Source organism: Camelus bactrianus, chromosome 28, assembly GCF_048773025.1.
Source record: "Camelus bactrianus isolate YW-2024 breed Bactrian camel chromosome 28, ASM4877302v1, whole genome shotgun sequence".
Classification (NCBI taxonomy): domain Eukaryota; kingdom Metazoa; phylum Chordata; class Mammalia; order Artiodactyla; family Camelidae; genus Camelus; species Camelus bactrianus.
Window position 1 is genome coordinate 11,024,732 of NC_133566.1, and position 15,068 is coordinate 11,039,799.

The window sequence follows — 15,068 nt, forward strand, 5'->3', positions numbered from 1 at the left end:
GACCCTCGTCAACGAAGTCACACCATCACCGAACATTTATGGCCAAACAAGATAACAGACATTATTATTAGGAAGTTCTCCTGTCATAAGAATTTACAAGATTTTTTTTTTTTTCTTTGGAAGTAAGTCCTACAGCGATATTTATTTTGCTTCTTTCTTTTCCCATTTTAGAGTGAGGGCCTAACTCTCCATGTTGGTCATCGATCACGGTGGAGGCTGCCGAGAGGTAGCCGTGTAATTTCTTTATCTTTCACCTGCAAATTACACACATTATTTTGCAGCTCAAAATAAGCATTCCCAATGAGTTGCATTCAGTAAATGTCTTTCACAGCATTAGTACAGAACTGAGGTACAAAAGAATATTAATCTAATACATTCCAAAATTCAAATACTTGTGATTAATAAGCATTATTATCTATAAATAAGGCCCTAATGATACTTTGGCAGTGTTGTAAACACAAGAATCAGAGGCAATTATTGTCATTATTGTTCAGCAAGCACTTCCCATGAATACCAAGTGGGGACTGCTGTCCAGCCACTTGGCAAGTAAGGTTCCCATAAAGAAGCAGATGTTGGCCCATTGGGACTGGCTACTGTTAACCGCCCTTCGCCCAGAATGCAGGCTCCCTCAAGAAAAGGAGAAAAAAAAAAAAACAACCCAAGACGTCAAAAGAGTTTTGATGCGATTTAAAAAAATATCCTTTCTAATAAATACAAAAGCATCTTGAGAACAGCGCTGCTGCGAAACACTGACACTGGTGCGTTAGATACGTGAGCAACCACTGTGTTAGCCGGAAGGAAAGGTCTCATGTGTGAGGCTCTGGGCCCCGTCTGATGAACTGCCCTGGACGTGAAATCAGCGGACAACAGGAAATAAACTGCAGTCACGTGAGTGGCCCTTTAAAGAGCGGGGGCAGGAGCACGTCCTTCTCTCTTCCCTTCTCTCAGGCCCCACGGGGCTCACTCCTCTCTGTTGAACAGGCCCAGCCCACCGGGCCCAGCTCTCACACAGGGTGTGTGTGTGTGTGTGTGTGTGTGGTGGGGTGAGGTGGGGGACTGCTGAGGGCAACTTGCTTTACAAGTAAAGTAAGTTCCTCTCGTTCCAAGGAGACTGGACGCAGTTCCCCAGTCACTCAGGCTTTCTGCACTCTGGGTCTGAGAGGTCAGTGCGGCACCTGCTTTGGCTGTGGCGGTGAGCTGATTTTTGCTTGCAGTCCTAGTCAATTCAGTGGCATTGGTTAACAGCTAAATTGGTGGAGAGGGAAAAGCAAGTTTTATTTACATTTTCCTAAGGGATGGTTGAAGTAAGCATCGAATAGAGGGTTGTTGTCTGTTTTTAAGTTTTCTTGTGCCACGGCTTGGGCTTTGAAGATAGGGTAGGATACCCTGGGGGATGGAGAAAGCCTTGAACTGGTTTCCCAAGGCGCTGGAGAAACTTGGACGGGAGGGGTGGTGTGGCAGTGGGGCAGGTGAAATCGGGAAGAAACCATTGTTGGCGATCAATTTGAGTGTGGGTGGGGTCTTTATGGAGGGTGAACCGTGGATTCGCTGGAGGTGAGCAAGATTGCTCAGCAACGGACCCCCCACGCCCAACCCCTAACATCCATCACTTCAAGTTTGATGGGATTTCCCCCTCTTGACCTCAGGGAAGTGAAACAGAAGGGATTCCACTGTCCTCACAATAAACTGGGAGGGCGACCGGGGCAAGGGCCTGTCTGTGAGGTTTGCCCCCATCTCCTTCTGAAGATGTTCTTGCCACCCTCGGCCTGGACTTTGTCATGGGAGCGAGGTAACCATGCTTGGGGATGCAGCAGCGGGTCAGAACGCGGCCCTGGGCATCCTTTTCTCTGTCTTCCATTTTGAACTCCTCTGAATGGGCTGGAGGATGGGTGGTCCACCAGGATTCAGCAGCCTGTGCTCCATCTCTGAGTTTGGGGAGATGAGAAAAGGTGAGCGCTTGCAAGCAAATCTTTTCTCGTTTCCAAGCATAGACTCAAAAGAGAATTTCTATGACAACAACAACAATGACAGCAGTAATAATAATGGCCACGCTTTACTAGGGACTAATCAAGTACCAGATATTGAAACATTCACCTTGAGTGCATTGTCCTATTTGAGCCTCTAAACGTCATCTGCTGCGGAGGGCATAGCTCAGTGGTAGAGCACATGCTTAGCGTGAACGAGGATCTGGGTTCAGTCCCCAGTACCTCCATTAAGATTAAAAAAAAAACACATTTTGAGGTGTAGCCTGTATCCAGTCTGACCATACATTCTGGTCTGATAGATGAACCAACCGAGGCTTCCAGGGGCGAGGTCACGTGCCCAAGGTCACGAGTGCTGTCGCCCAGTTTTGAACGTTGGTCATATCTCTTGGGGACAGTGTGCTTTTAACAGAGGTGCCTTACTGTTTTCCCAGTTCTGGGGACCCTGTTGCTTTCTCCCCTTCTTGGAGCTCCCCAGATGTCCCCCGTTTAGGGATGCCTCTGTGCCTGCTTGCAAAGCAGTCCTGTGGCATTTGTGAGCGCAGCGCCCCCCGCCAGTCTCCTGTCAAAACAAGGGTGGTTCAGGCTCTCGCAGCCCCGTCTGCACCAGGACCAGAGGTGGCCATGTCTCCCAGCCCTCGGGGATGATGAGAACAGAATAAGGCTCACAGATAAACCTGCGATCAGTATTGCAGTTTAGTTTGGGTGGTCCAATTACACTGAGGTATATAGCAGGGGGAAGGCTGTCAGACAGTCTATAAATCTTGCACTAAGTAGACAACAGTGGTGTGTCCATTTTTCTGTATCCGAGCACCCTGGGGAGGAAGCACTGTCCCTAAACTTGACGTTGGCTCTCGCATCCGGAGATCCTGTCTGCCTGCAGGCTGATGGAGGAGCCGTGGGGCTAGTTCTGCTTCTCACTCTGCTCTCAGCTCACAGATGCCTTCCTAAGGGCTGGGCGATGCCTCGCAGCTACGAGCAGAGCCACTGTCTTTAACCTTCTCCCTCGTCCCGGTGCTGTTTGGAGACAATGGAGCTGTTTCCAGGGAGTCCAGGATACATCAGCGAGGCTGCACTCTGTGCCCCCGGGAGTGCCGTGCATCTGGGCTGAGAGCAGAGTGTGTGCAGGCAGGCTGGTTCCTGGTGAGACGGGGAAGGATGGGGTTTTGTTTAGGGTCCAGGAGGAAAGACAGTCAGCTGTGGAACTCTGAGAAACACTGGGACTCCACCGTGACAGTGACATAAAGGTTGGAAAAAACCTCTGCAGTGATTTTATTCTAAGCGAAATCTTCCTTGCGGCCACTGGCCCCCAAAGGGTGAGACGTTATTTGTAAAGGTCAAAGGCTTTCAGAAAATGACTTTCACCCAATAATTAATTGGTTATTAATTTGTTAATATTCTGCCTCATTCCAAGACAAGATTTGAGGCAGTTTATAAAAATATGAGACAGAAGGAAATGAATTTGGGAGAAATGAGCCAGGGTGAAGTTGCATACCCTTAAATTCTTGCTTAGAGATATTAGAAGGTCACATACATGATACCCAATAGGGTTTGCATTCTCCATGGCAAAAAAAAAAAAAAAAAAAAAAAAAAAAGAGAGAAAAATTATAAACAAGAGTTTTATGGTCAGCTCTCAGTCTATGTTCACTTTTATTTAAAAAGGCACTCTTTTCAAGATGAACTGTCAATTACAGATGGCTTGAATATATTTCCTAAACATCTTTGATAGAATATTTTACCTCAAAGAAAATGTTCAGAAAAGAATTTACTACCGTTATCTTTTATATTAAAAATATAAAAGCGAATTTCGAGTCTATTAGAATTTTATACTGGAGAAATAGTGCTGTGATATTTTTGGACAATTTTTAATGCTATAGCAATTGGCATTTTACTTCCTGTATTTTACTTCCTATAAGATAGTTTGACAGTTTGCAAAATATAGATCACGTCTGCTTCCTGGTAAGTCTCGGGAAATCAGTAAATGATATGTTTTTGTATTTTCTATTTTTTTGCTTTGTTTTGTTTAGGTAGTCAGGAGGCAGAAAGTACAAAGAGATCAGTAAGGCTCCTCCGGTTTCGGGATCTATAAATCCATGCGCGAAGCCGCAAGTAGGTTAGTGACCTGGGTGCCCAGTGTTGCCCTTCTGGTCTCAGCTTTTCATCTAGTAAATCAGGGTACGGGGTCTGGTTGATCTTTGAGTTGCCTTCTAGTCACAAAATTCTGTGTTTTGGATTTTTCGTCATTTAGAGAAACCATTAATGTAAGCATGATTTTTAAATACCTAGTTATATTTCAGTTGATACAGAACTCGCATGGAAAGGAGAACGCAGGGCATTCTATTATGCAGTGTAAATCAATAAAATGAAAATGTATCCATTGACAACATTTGTATTTTCACCTATTACAGAGCCGTGCCATCTCTTTGAATACAATATACTTTTATGCCCCATTAAAGCATGCTTGACATAGCTTTCAACTACTTGCAAATGCTGAGAAGTTGAAAAACATAACATTTACAAAAGATACATCTGGTGTATATTTATATGACTTGGAATAAGGAGTCATTTAAATACTGCTGAACCATCTCTGTATTAGGAGAAACCATCTTCCAGGTCCATATGTGAAATTGGTAGTAAAATATATGTAGGTTGAAATTTCTCTGAGGCTTTTTTTTTTTTTTTTTTTTTTTTTTTTTTTTTACTTAATACGTTAAAAATATGGAAATGTTGATGAAGGCTTAATTCCTCTCTTTGAGTTGTTGGGATTGCTTCCCCCCGAACTGTATAGATGACATCATTCACTCTAGTTTACATCCTCGAGGAGATAAGTTTTTAAAGGGGTGGAAAGGAGCACTTTCTACTTAGAAAATTTGCTTCTGAAGGGCTAGGAGTTCTTAATCTGGGGACCATGGCCCGTCAGGCAGCCAGAAGTAGACACTGGGGTCTCTGTGACCCTCCTGAGTTTGTGTGCAAACACTGGTGTGTGTATACAGGAAGAAGGTATTTTTTTCTCCCTCTCTGGTAAAGACCTGCCTTATACCAGTATCTCAAAGGGGTTTATGACCCGCATAGAGGAAAGACTTGGCATCATAAGAAATACTTGGGGTTCTTCCTTACTAATTGTTTAATCCACCTTCTCAGGTCTTAACCTGTGAAATGAAAGGATTGCACCAGACCATCTCAATGCCCCTTCCAGCACCAGCATTCTCTAGTTCCGAGTCAGAAACTTGCCGCCATCTACCTAAGTGCTCAAGTCACCAATGCCCTCAACATTTATCCTGCCTTCATCTTTAGGTTGTCACTGTGGCATTTCTGTGTGGCATCTAGGCGAGGCTCTGCTGAATCGTGTGCATGGCTGCATACATAGCAAGTTGGGGGAAAAAAAAGCACACCTAAAAATTGTACAGTGCTTCTAGAATGCCATGTGGCACAGCATATGAAATAGAACTTGTACCCTCCAGCTCACACACACACTTTAATTAATGTTATCGGCTGTGCTTTAAACTGGGGAAGTGAGAAAATCAAGGTTAAGGATGCTCTGTTCTTTCCTGTGTAGAAAGGGAGAGAGACAGCTATGTAAATGAAGGGTTTCAAGTCTCCTCGTCAATTTCTTATCTGTTGTCAGTTTGAATGATTTCTAAATCAGAAGAATGCTGAAGATCTGTTTTCCCATCAGTTTTGAGCCGAAGGAATTCGGAGCTGGAGTTCTGAGCCAGGAAACAGTCCTGTTTTGAAATGAGGCTCTGCTGCTGAGCACAGATGCCAGGCTGATGATAAATTCCACGAGGTTCGGCTCGCTATTTCAACCCCAAGGTCAGAGGGACTTCCTTGGAGGAGGGTAAATGAAGAAGGCAGGTGTGGCCAGGGCATCCCAGTGGGAGCGCAGGGGAGGAGCACTCCACCAGGCTGCGGAGACGCGGTCAGCGAGGAGAGACCCACCTTTATGAGGAGACTCTTGTGGTAGTGGGCACTGCTGGCCTCAATCTCCGTATGTTTCACAGGGTGTAGCTCTGAATCCAGAAGGCTTCCTAGATTTTCACTTTATAATTAGTTATTATGGTGTCTTATAGACCCAACCTCCAAAGACAACACGATCTGTTGTGCAAAAATTCTTAATTTGAGAGGTATTCGTTGGATAGATTCCCCCAGATGTATTCGTCTGTTTCTGAGCCCATACGGTTGGTAAGGGCCCGTGTGGGCTAACTCCACATGCACGCTGCAAGCCAGATTCCAACCTCAGAGGTCGGCACCCACCCCACCTTCCTTCACTCTCATTCCCCAGATACTCTTCTAGCCTGCAGACTTATTAACAACTGATTTGACATAACAAAAGGCGATAACTTTTTTGGAGTTCAGATCTCCACGGAGACTGTTTTTCAGGCGGAGGGTTTGAAAGGGTCCTCTAGTGAGATGTCTGAAGTTACGAGCTTCATATGAAGTCTGACAAATCACATACTTGATGACGTATCCTGATGACACTAGGAAATCTGAGAACATTGAGATTTATTTATTATTAATTCATCTTTCGAATGGTTGACAGAATGTTTCATGACCAATTGAAATGACAAAAACAAATGACGCGATTAAGGATTGAGATACATAAACGAGATTTCAATGGCGAAGGAAACAAAAGTGTATTTTTTCCCTAAAGGACCATAACTGTAATGTTTGAAGCATCAGTAAAACCAAAAATACATCCTGCACTGAGTGTTTCCTTAAGCAGTTCAATTAAGGATCTGCTTCTTAACCATTATTCACCTTGATGGGGAGATTCATTGACCCAACCTGAGTCCCAAGTGACCCCAGAGGGTGGGAGGTAAGAGCAAATTTGGGTAACAATGTAATGTTTTCATCTTTGGAAGGAAGGGAAGTAAGAGACTGCCAGTGTTTGCTGTCCCTTTGTCTCTACTGGGAGAGATCTGAGTGACCATGCTGTCCCCAAGACATCCATGTCCTGTCGCCTCCACTTCTCCCCAGCCCCTCCTGGCTCTGCTGAAGGACACTTGAACTTTCTACCTTGGATTATTCTCCTGTCAAACTCTCTGAGCACATGGATAAAGCAAGCACAATAAAACGGAATGGCGAGCCATCAGAAAACCTTAGCTGGTTTAGGTTAACTCTAACCCCTTCCGTCAACAATGTATTTGTTTATTCGTAGGTGTTCAATATTTGACTTCCATATCATAAGGGCTTCAAAGAAGTGAAATAAAGTATGTCCAGGGCTCCTTAGAAGAAACCAACTTATGGGTCAAAAGCATTGCTACCTCCACAGTGACTCAGTGTTGCCGTCCGTGGGGCATGGTAGACATCCCACGAAATGGAAAGTGATGGAGAACAAACAATGGAAAAAGATCTCTGACACTCACGAGATGCACCTTATTCAGACTTTCCTGAGTCCCTTCCCTAAGGCTCCGGGAGCTCTCACTGTGCTTAAGTACCCACGATATTTTGATTTGGAAACACCGTTGGTTTTGCATGGTAATTTTGGGTTTGGATAGTATATTTCAGAACTGGGGATGGAATTTCACCTTGGAGAGTTTATGCATTTGCACAGATGACAGTTGAGACCTTTCTGCTGGGATTTCGCATCTGGAATCCACCTAGAGAATGTTTTCTTTTGTCCTTATGGCCTTTATATTTATTTAATTAACTAATGATGTATGTGAATTCCAGGGCAGTTTTGCTAAGTGAATATGAAACAGGCATCTGGATGGAGGGAAAAATAGTCCTGCCACCTTGCTCCTCGCCAGTGAGGCACTGACACCAGAAATCTAAATGATGCTTCTACAGGTGTTATTTAGAAAACAGGACCATGACGTTACAAAGATAACCAGGACAGTTTCCTAAATTATATTTTTATGTTCTGGGATGGAAAACATTATCATTTTGAATAAAGAAACATTTCCTTCTTTACAAGTTGTTCAAAGAATCCTACGCAAGATCTTTCCACATATTATCAACCAGGAAGATTTTTCTGATGGAAAAGATTACTAAAAGAGGTCAGAAAATGTGCTTTATAAAGGCATAATTCCCCATCCGAAAAGGCATGGGCTACAAATTATCCAAATAAAGTGGCCTGGACTCTTAAATTATCCTTTCAACTTTGGGAATTTAGCGGTGAACATTCACTGTATGACACTGAATGTTCATGTTGTAGATCCAGAATTTAAGAAAAGCCATTTTGTCAATGATATGCTGTGAAGAGGTGGTGCAAATTAATTAATATTGAGGAAAGGACATCAGGTGTCTATAGCCTTAAACAGTTGACCTGTTTGGACCAAAAGGAGTGATAATTCAGCTCTACATTCCAATTAAGGTGGTGAACCAGTTAACTCGGTAAATAAATTAAGTAGAGCTAAATTAAAAAAAATAAATTGGATGGTTCAAGTAGGTCAAAGTCAAAGAACACTAGAAAGGAAGAGGGATGTAGCCCCCCAAATGAGGAATTTCTTGTGATGCCATTTGCAAAGAGGTGAAGGAAGAGATTACAAACTTTTTTTTGGTAATCATTTGAGATGAATGCATAACTTTTGGGATCTGTAAAGTAGGAAAGTAAGTGGAGAAAAAGACAGCTAAAAATCTGGAGGTTCACAACAAATATATATATATATATATATTTCATATATATATGTGTGTGTGTATATATATTTTAAAGAAACCTGCATGTGTTTTGAATATTAGAGCGCTTTCCTTTCTCTTCTTCTGATTATGCCTTTTTTTTATTTCAGTGGGGGAAGTAATTAGGTTTTTTGTTTTTATTTTTTAAATGGAGGTCCTGGGGATTGAACCCAGGACCTCATGCTTGCTAAGCAGGCTCTCTACCACTCAGCTATACCCTCCCCTATTATGCCCTTTTAAGTAGCTGATGGTTTTATCAGCATTCTTAACCTGAGTCAGATGATCTGGCCCTTGGTGAATTTTCTAGTGCCTCTGGTGCCTGTTTCAACTTGTTTTCTAAGAAGACGGTGTGTATATACTTTTTGGCAGACGTAATCTTGGTCATTTCAACCCTGTTGGTTTTAGTTTTAGTTCTAGTTTTTTTCACTTGGCTCCTTGGCTTTTCTTCCCCTTGGCCCTGGCCCCCCTTTTACTATTCGCAGTGGATCTCCCATCCCCACGTTTGTTTTTCTTTGCTCTCCTCCGTGGGTCTCTTCTTCTCAGTGATATTGCTGGATCTCTTCCCTGCCCCACTCTCAGGTTTCTGCTCAGTGTCCCTCGTGCGTTGTTGACTGTCCTTTATCCCCAGTGTCCTGTCACCTCCAGTTCTCGTTGCTTCCATAGATAAGGTACGTTGTCTCCTTCCTACAGAGATCTCCCCAGCTATTGGGATTGTAAACCAGTCTATGTTGATGGACAACTAATTTTCATCCAGTTTTTACTGACTTTGTAGTTGGCCTTGCTCCCTAATTTCTTTTCCACGGTTGCTCAGTCTTGTCCCTTCCTCCTCGTGGGCACAGACCCTGCCTTTGCTTCATCCCTTACCTTCCTGGGTCCTTCCTTGTCCAGCGGGCTTTGGTGACATGTAGGAGACTCCAGGTGGAGAGTTCTGTGGAGCCGACTTCACGCGGGCAGTTTAGGGCAGTCCTCTCATCCACTAAGTAGATGGTGCGAACAGACCCGTCCTTTCGGAACAGACTTGGCTGGTCGCAGGAAAACTGCCCCCACCCACCCAGATGGGAGGTGGCGCTGTGTGTGTGCGTTGAGTCAACGGACACACAGGAGGGATTGGACAGGCCCTCCCTATGCCCTGGCTGGCCCCGTCCTGGGTCAAGGCTGAATTCTCTTCATCTCTTTGCATTCTTGGAGATAATAACACCCAGCTCATAGGGTTTTTGTGTGACTTGTGTACTTGGAGCATTTCCAGTGGATGCTAATTTCCTCTGTACTCAGAGGCTGCAGAGAACTTAAAGCATGTCAGTTAGACGCAGCAAACACCGTGGATGTGGTGGGAGAAATAATGCCCTGAATGTAGCACTTCTTGGGTTACAAAGCGTGTTCATATCATCCATTTCGTTTCATCTTTACAAAGACCCTGAGGGCTGGTGAGGACTCCAGGCCCCTCAACAGGGGCCCTCTTTGGGCTACTGCGGCCACGTGACTCATTTCAGAGGAAAGAAATGCCCACTAAAAAGACACGTGGATATGATGAAGGTAATAGTGACAAAGAGATGGTCTTGCGTGTAGAAAATTGGAGCCATTCAGCCTCGTGGAAAAGAGGAGTTTTATGTTTCACTCCCAAGTTCAGAGAAAAGAAAACCTTTCCTTTTCTTTCCTCTTTGCTGTTGTTGGCAAGCCTCTGTAAGACTGCAACTCACATATAAGGCACCCTGGGCCAAATTTTCAAAGAGCCTCTATGCTTTGCATGTGTTAGATTTTTCGTGCAAAGCTACAGCTCTGGGTGGTGGGGAAGTTTGTGGGGTGGAGGGGAGGGTGGGCACAGATGGCTTTTCACATTTGCCACCTCACTTTGAATGTGGAAATGTACTAATTTTGTGAGACTTGGTTTTCTTAAAAGTAGAGTTCCTTAAGGAGGCTTAGACCGCTGAGCGGTGCAGTCTTTAAATGAACAGTTCTGAAAATGAGAAGGAGTTGGTGTCTGCTGGATCCTGGTGAGAAGGTGGTTTGTTTGAAGTAAACCTCAGGCAAAAGTGACCCTAAAGTACCTTGCAGTGTGTGTGGGTCACAGCGACTTCCAATTGCTTATGGGTCATATCAGACCTTTATCCTTGGCACTTTTTGCTAAAATAGACCTTTGCCAGGGAAAGATGATATGTCTCAGAGTTGGTGATTCGATAACAGAAAGCCTTGAGGATTTGGTTTATTCTCAGAAAGAGGCAGAGTCCTTTCCCATGTGACCAGCAGTGGCTGTAAATGCTCTTGTTTTGGCTCCTTGCTGGCTATGTCTGTTCGGATAGAGAAGGTGAGGCTGGGATAGAAAATTAACCATACAAACCTCAGTGGCTGATCTATTTCAAATACAGTAGTTAGTATCTGCAAATATCGAACTCCCAATTTATCCCTTCCCATCCCCTCCCCACCAGTAACCGTAAGTTTCTTCTCATTAAAAAAAAAAAAAAAAAAAAAATATATATATATATATATATATATAAAGGGGGAAAACTCTCAGTGGCTTAAAACAAGAAGAGTTTGTTTTTTGATCCCATTTTGTGTCCATCCTGGGTTGCAATAGGTGTCTGCCAGTTGTAGACATTTAGGGACTCAGAACGAGGGAGACTGTTCTTTGTACCTGGGGGAAGGGAACCTGGTAAAGCTTGTCCAGGCTTCTACAGCTCCTGTCCAGAAGTGACACCTGTCACTTCTCACAGTTCCTTGGTCAAAAAGTCACATGACCATGCCTGTGAGTTTGTGTCAGGGACTTTCAATCCTATTCTGAGCCTAAAAGGAGAAGGAGAAAAATAGAAATAACCTGCCTATGACGACCTCACCCTTGATTAAACAAAACCACCCAGGGAGGGGATTTCTCTACGTTTATGGTAACTAGCACTGCCAGTGCCCATTTCTAGACATTTTTGAGCCTTGCGAACAAAGTATCCCGTATCTCCACAACCGTCTCCATGCATTGAATGTTCTGTGTCCTTGGAATCTTATGATACTTTGAAATGCTTTCAGTGACAATGATTATAATGAAAATAATAGTGAAGAATAAAAACTCACTGCAGAGAGAAACACATCTCTCACTAAGATGCTTTAACTCCACTTTTTTTCCCTTTCTTTTGAAAGTGCTTTTCAGGTCTTAATCAAAGAACATCTTTGTGATCAGACTAATCAGCAATTGATGGATAAAAAAGCTACAACTCAGACAAGACAGGTAGAGTTCAACTTTCAAGTCTCTAATATATGAGTTCAAGTGTTTAATTAATTTTGGGGGGATTTGACAGATCATCAAAACCACATCCACCACCTCCATCACCACCCTCACCACCACCATCATCCCCATCCCCATCATCATCACCACCATCTCCACCATCACTACCACCAACACCACCATCACCATCATCACTACCACCACCATCACCATTGCCACTATCAATACCACCACCATCACCACCACCACCACCATCTCCACCATCACTACCACCACCACCATCACCATCATCACTACCACCACCATCACCATTGCCACTATCACCTCCATTATCACCACCACCATCATCCCCATCATCATCATCATCACCACCACCATCTCCACCGTCACTACCACCACCATCACCATCTCCATCACTACCACCACCATCACCATCATCACCACCATCATCACCATCACCACCACTACCTATCATAAACACACACTTGTGTGACGCATATCATGTTTCTCTTCAAGCCATCATGGGGACAATGGCATTGGTAAGCTTTTTAGTAATTAAGTTTGCTTTCTTTTCTACACATTGCATAATCTAGGAATTAAAAAATCATGGAAGAAAGGAACCGTCTTTGGGATTGAGTTTGGATTAAACTTATTACACTCTTCAATTTGACTTGTTTTTCCCTTCCATTTTCTTCCAGTTGTACTTTCTCTCCTCCTTTAAACTTGAAAGAGAACCAGAGCTAAAAATGACATGATCCATGACCTTCAGGTCCCAGGGAGGGCGGTATCACTACACACCTTTAACTCCTTTACCGCATAGGCCACTCAGATATGTCCTTTTGAAGTGCACAGGTGTGGCCAGAATTTCCAAAGTTGGGGCGATTTTTCCTGCCAAACTTTGCTCAGCAACCAGCAGGGGGATGCTAGAAGGACCAGTTCAAAGGAAAGTGGCACCATTACCCAGAATGATTTGGCAGAATCATTGCAATTGGCAGGTTTCACTTCATGAGTTCACCTGTCTGCTCTGATTTGGGTGTGATGCTCTGGGCCTCTGGGAATAGTGTTCAGAGTGGGCTTTCTTTGGAGGTGATTCCATTGCCCACTGCCCTGAGGAGATCAAGGCTCTGTTGTAGTCTCTGGCTTATGTTGCAAAGATGGCATCTTGGATACTTGCCCATGGCCTATGTCTTAACAATCCCTTGCAAAGCCTCCAGGATTTGTGCCTTTAAACACCATTGCTGGCTGAAGTAATGGTGGAGAGAGTACAGGGAATGTGGCCCAGAGCTAAAGCCCTGGAGCTTTACCCGCCCTGCCCCCACCCCCATCCAAATATTAACAAAACAAGGATGTTATTAAATTACCAATCCTTGCTCCAATTGAATATACGCCAAGAATTCCATGCTTCCACCTCACATACTGTGTTTTATTTTTCTTTTGGGGATTTGTTTTCTGAATCGGTTTACTTCTTTGTGGTCCAATAATCACCAAATGGAATTCTCTCCATCTTTCATCCTTCATCATTAGGAAAAAAAATACAGTATCATTTTCTGGCAAGAAATAAATACCTCAAAATGAAAGACAATATTTAGTGACCAAAAAAAAAAAATCCCTCAAGAGTACTATTTTTCTGATGAATCAGAGCTGGAAATGATTAAGGGCTCGGTGCATTAAAACAATGAGCACTCACGTCCATTGCTCCATTTTTATAAGAAAATCAAACATCCTCTTTTAAGTAAGTGTGGGGGGTTTCTGCTTAACAAGTCTTCTAAGTGAGCCATAGATAAGTGCATTGGCATGGTTTGAGGAAATGCATAGAGGAAATTAAAAATATTTATTTTATTGAACTATCCCCGCTGGAGATTAAAGTAGCAAATGGAGCCCAGGACTGTCAGACAGATACTATTCAGCAGTTTTGTTTCCATTTATTTAGTTCCTAATGGTCAACTGGAACTTGGGGAGAAGTTTTAAACTGTAACCTACTAAGTGTTTGTACGAGTGCTCCTTGAATAGAAAATGGGGTTGTCTCAGATTGTGTTTTCATAAAAATATACTTAGCCTAATTCGATTTGAATGGGTGGATTTTTAATAATACATTCAAGCTTTGAAATTCTTGAGAATCTCTGGGTTGACTAAAATTCTGGTGTGCTGGAGAGCTGTAGAAATACATGTAAGATTGTGTATTTTGATCATGCCAGTTTGGAAAGTTCCTTCTGCCGTCTTATAATGTATTCCACGAGGAAACATTTTTGAAGGCATCATGTAGAAACCAGGGGTAGCTCTTTTCATTGCAGGCCGCCACCTCTCAGCTGCTTGAATCAGAGTGCGCTATTTCAGCTTGCCTGTGGTCAGCTTGAGCGTCAGTATCTTCTTCATGGGTGGACAGCTACAGCTGTAGGACAACTTAATTTTTATTTTGGGTTTATAAAGGAAAGGCCATCTGGAATGCAGGCCCGGGCACGGAGGGCGCCATGTGTAGGAGACAGGTTGTAACTGCAACAGTTAACTTTCAGTGACTAGTTGCTAGGTTCCAGGCAGCCAACTAAAGAATTTCATGTCCATTATATCATGTGGAGACAGTTGCTATTTGCAGTAACTGTAATTCTCATCATTTCACAGGTGAGGAAACTGACAACTCAGAGAAGATACTGACTGTCCCACGGCCCCTCCCACCGAGCTGGTAAGTGGCAGGGCGGGGCTGCTCCCCAGAGGTCAGGCTGGTCTCCCCGGGGATGCTGTGGGGCTTCCTCACTTACAGCGGGCAGACGCCTGGATATAAAGGTGATCTTCAAGCTCCTTTCGTGCAAAATGCAAGGCTGGCTTCCTGTCCTTTCTCCGTTCATAGAAATTCTCCCGCAAGACATGTGTGCATTTTCAAGCAGGCTTTTCTATGGAAGAGCTCGCAGGGGCCCACGTTCAATTCTCCCAGGGGCTCTTCCACAAGATGACAAAGGCTGGGAACTTCACCCTTCATTATTAATCTTTTAAAAAAGTTATTCTGGCTTCTTTCAGGGCCATATCATTTTCAAAGCTCGCTGTTGGGGTGGGAGCCCCCGAAGCTGAAATGGCCTGAAAGTGGAAACTTTTCTTGGGAGTTGACTAGTCAGTGAAATATTCATAGAAACGTAACACGACACAGGATGCTGAGCTGGTGTCTAAACTTTGTTCCAAACCATATTTGCTATTTGTAAAACTGGCCCCTCAGGGACTAGATGGGGTTAAGGTAAGCGGGGAGTGGGCTGAGACAGGGCTGTGGGTCTGGG

At 43.7% G+C, this 15,068-nt stretch overlaps 1 protein-coding gene across 27 annotated transcripts in view; it reads left to right on the forward strand.

Annotated features, from left to right (window-relative positions):
• LOC105072226 (uncharacterized) overlaps positions 1-15,068 on the forward strand; it is a 78,000-nt gene that overhangs the window by 40,502 nt on the left and 22,430 nt on the right. For 23 of the 27 annotated variants that reach the window (XR_012503123.1, XR_012503120.1, XR_012503112.1 and 20 more), the window contains 3 exons: positions 11,724-11,811; positions 14,425-14,485; positions 14,818-15,028. The gene's annotated coding sequence lies outside the window, so the exon portion shown is untranslated. The remainder of the gene's footprint in view (positions 1-11,723; positions 11,812-14,424; positions 14,486-14,817; positions 15,029-15,068) is intronic. The other 4 variants (XR_012503099.1, XR_012503113.1, XR_012503107.1 and 1 more) reach the window with 3 other exon arrangements.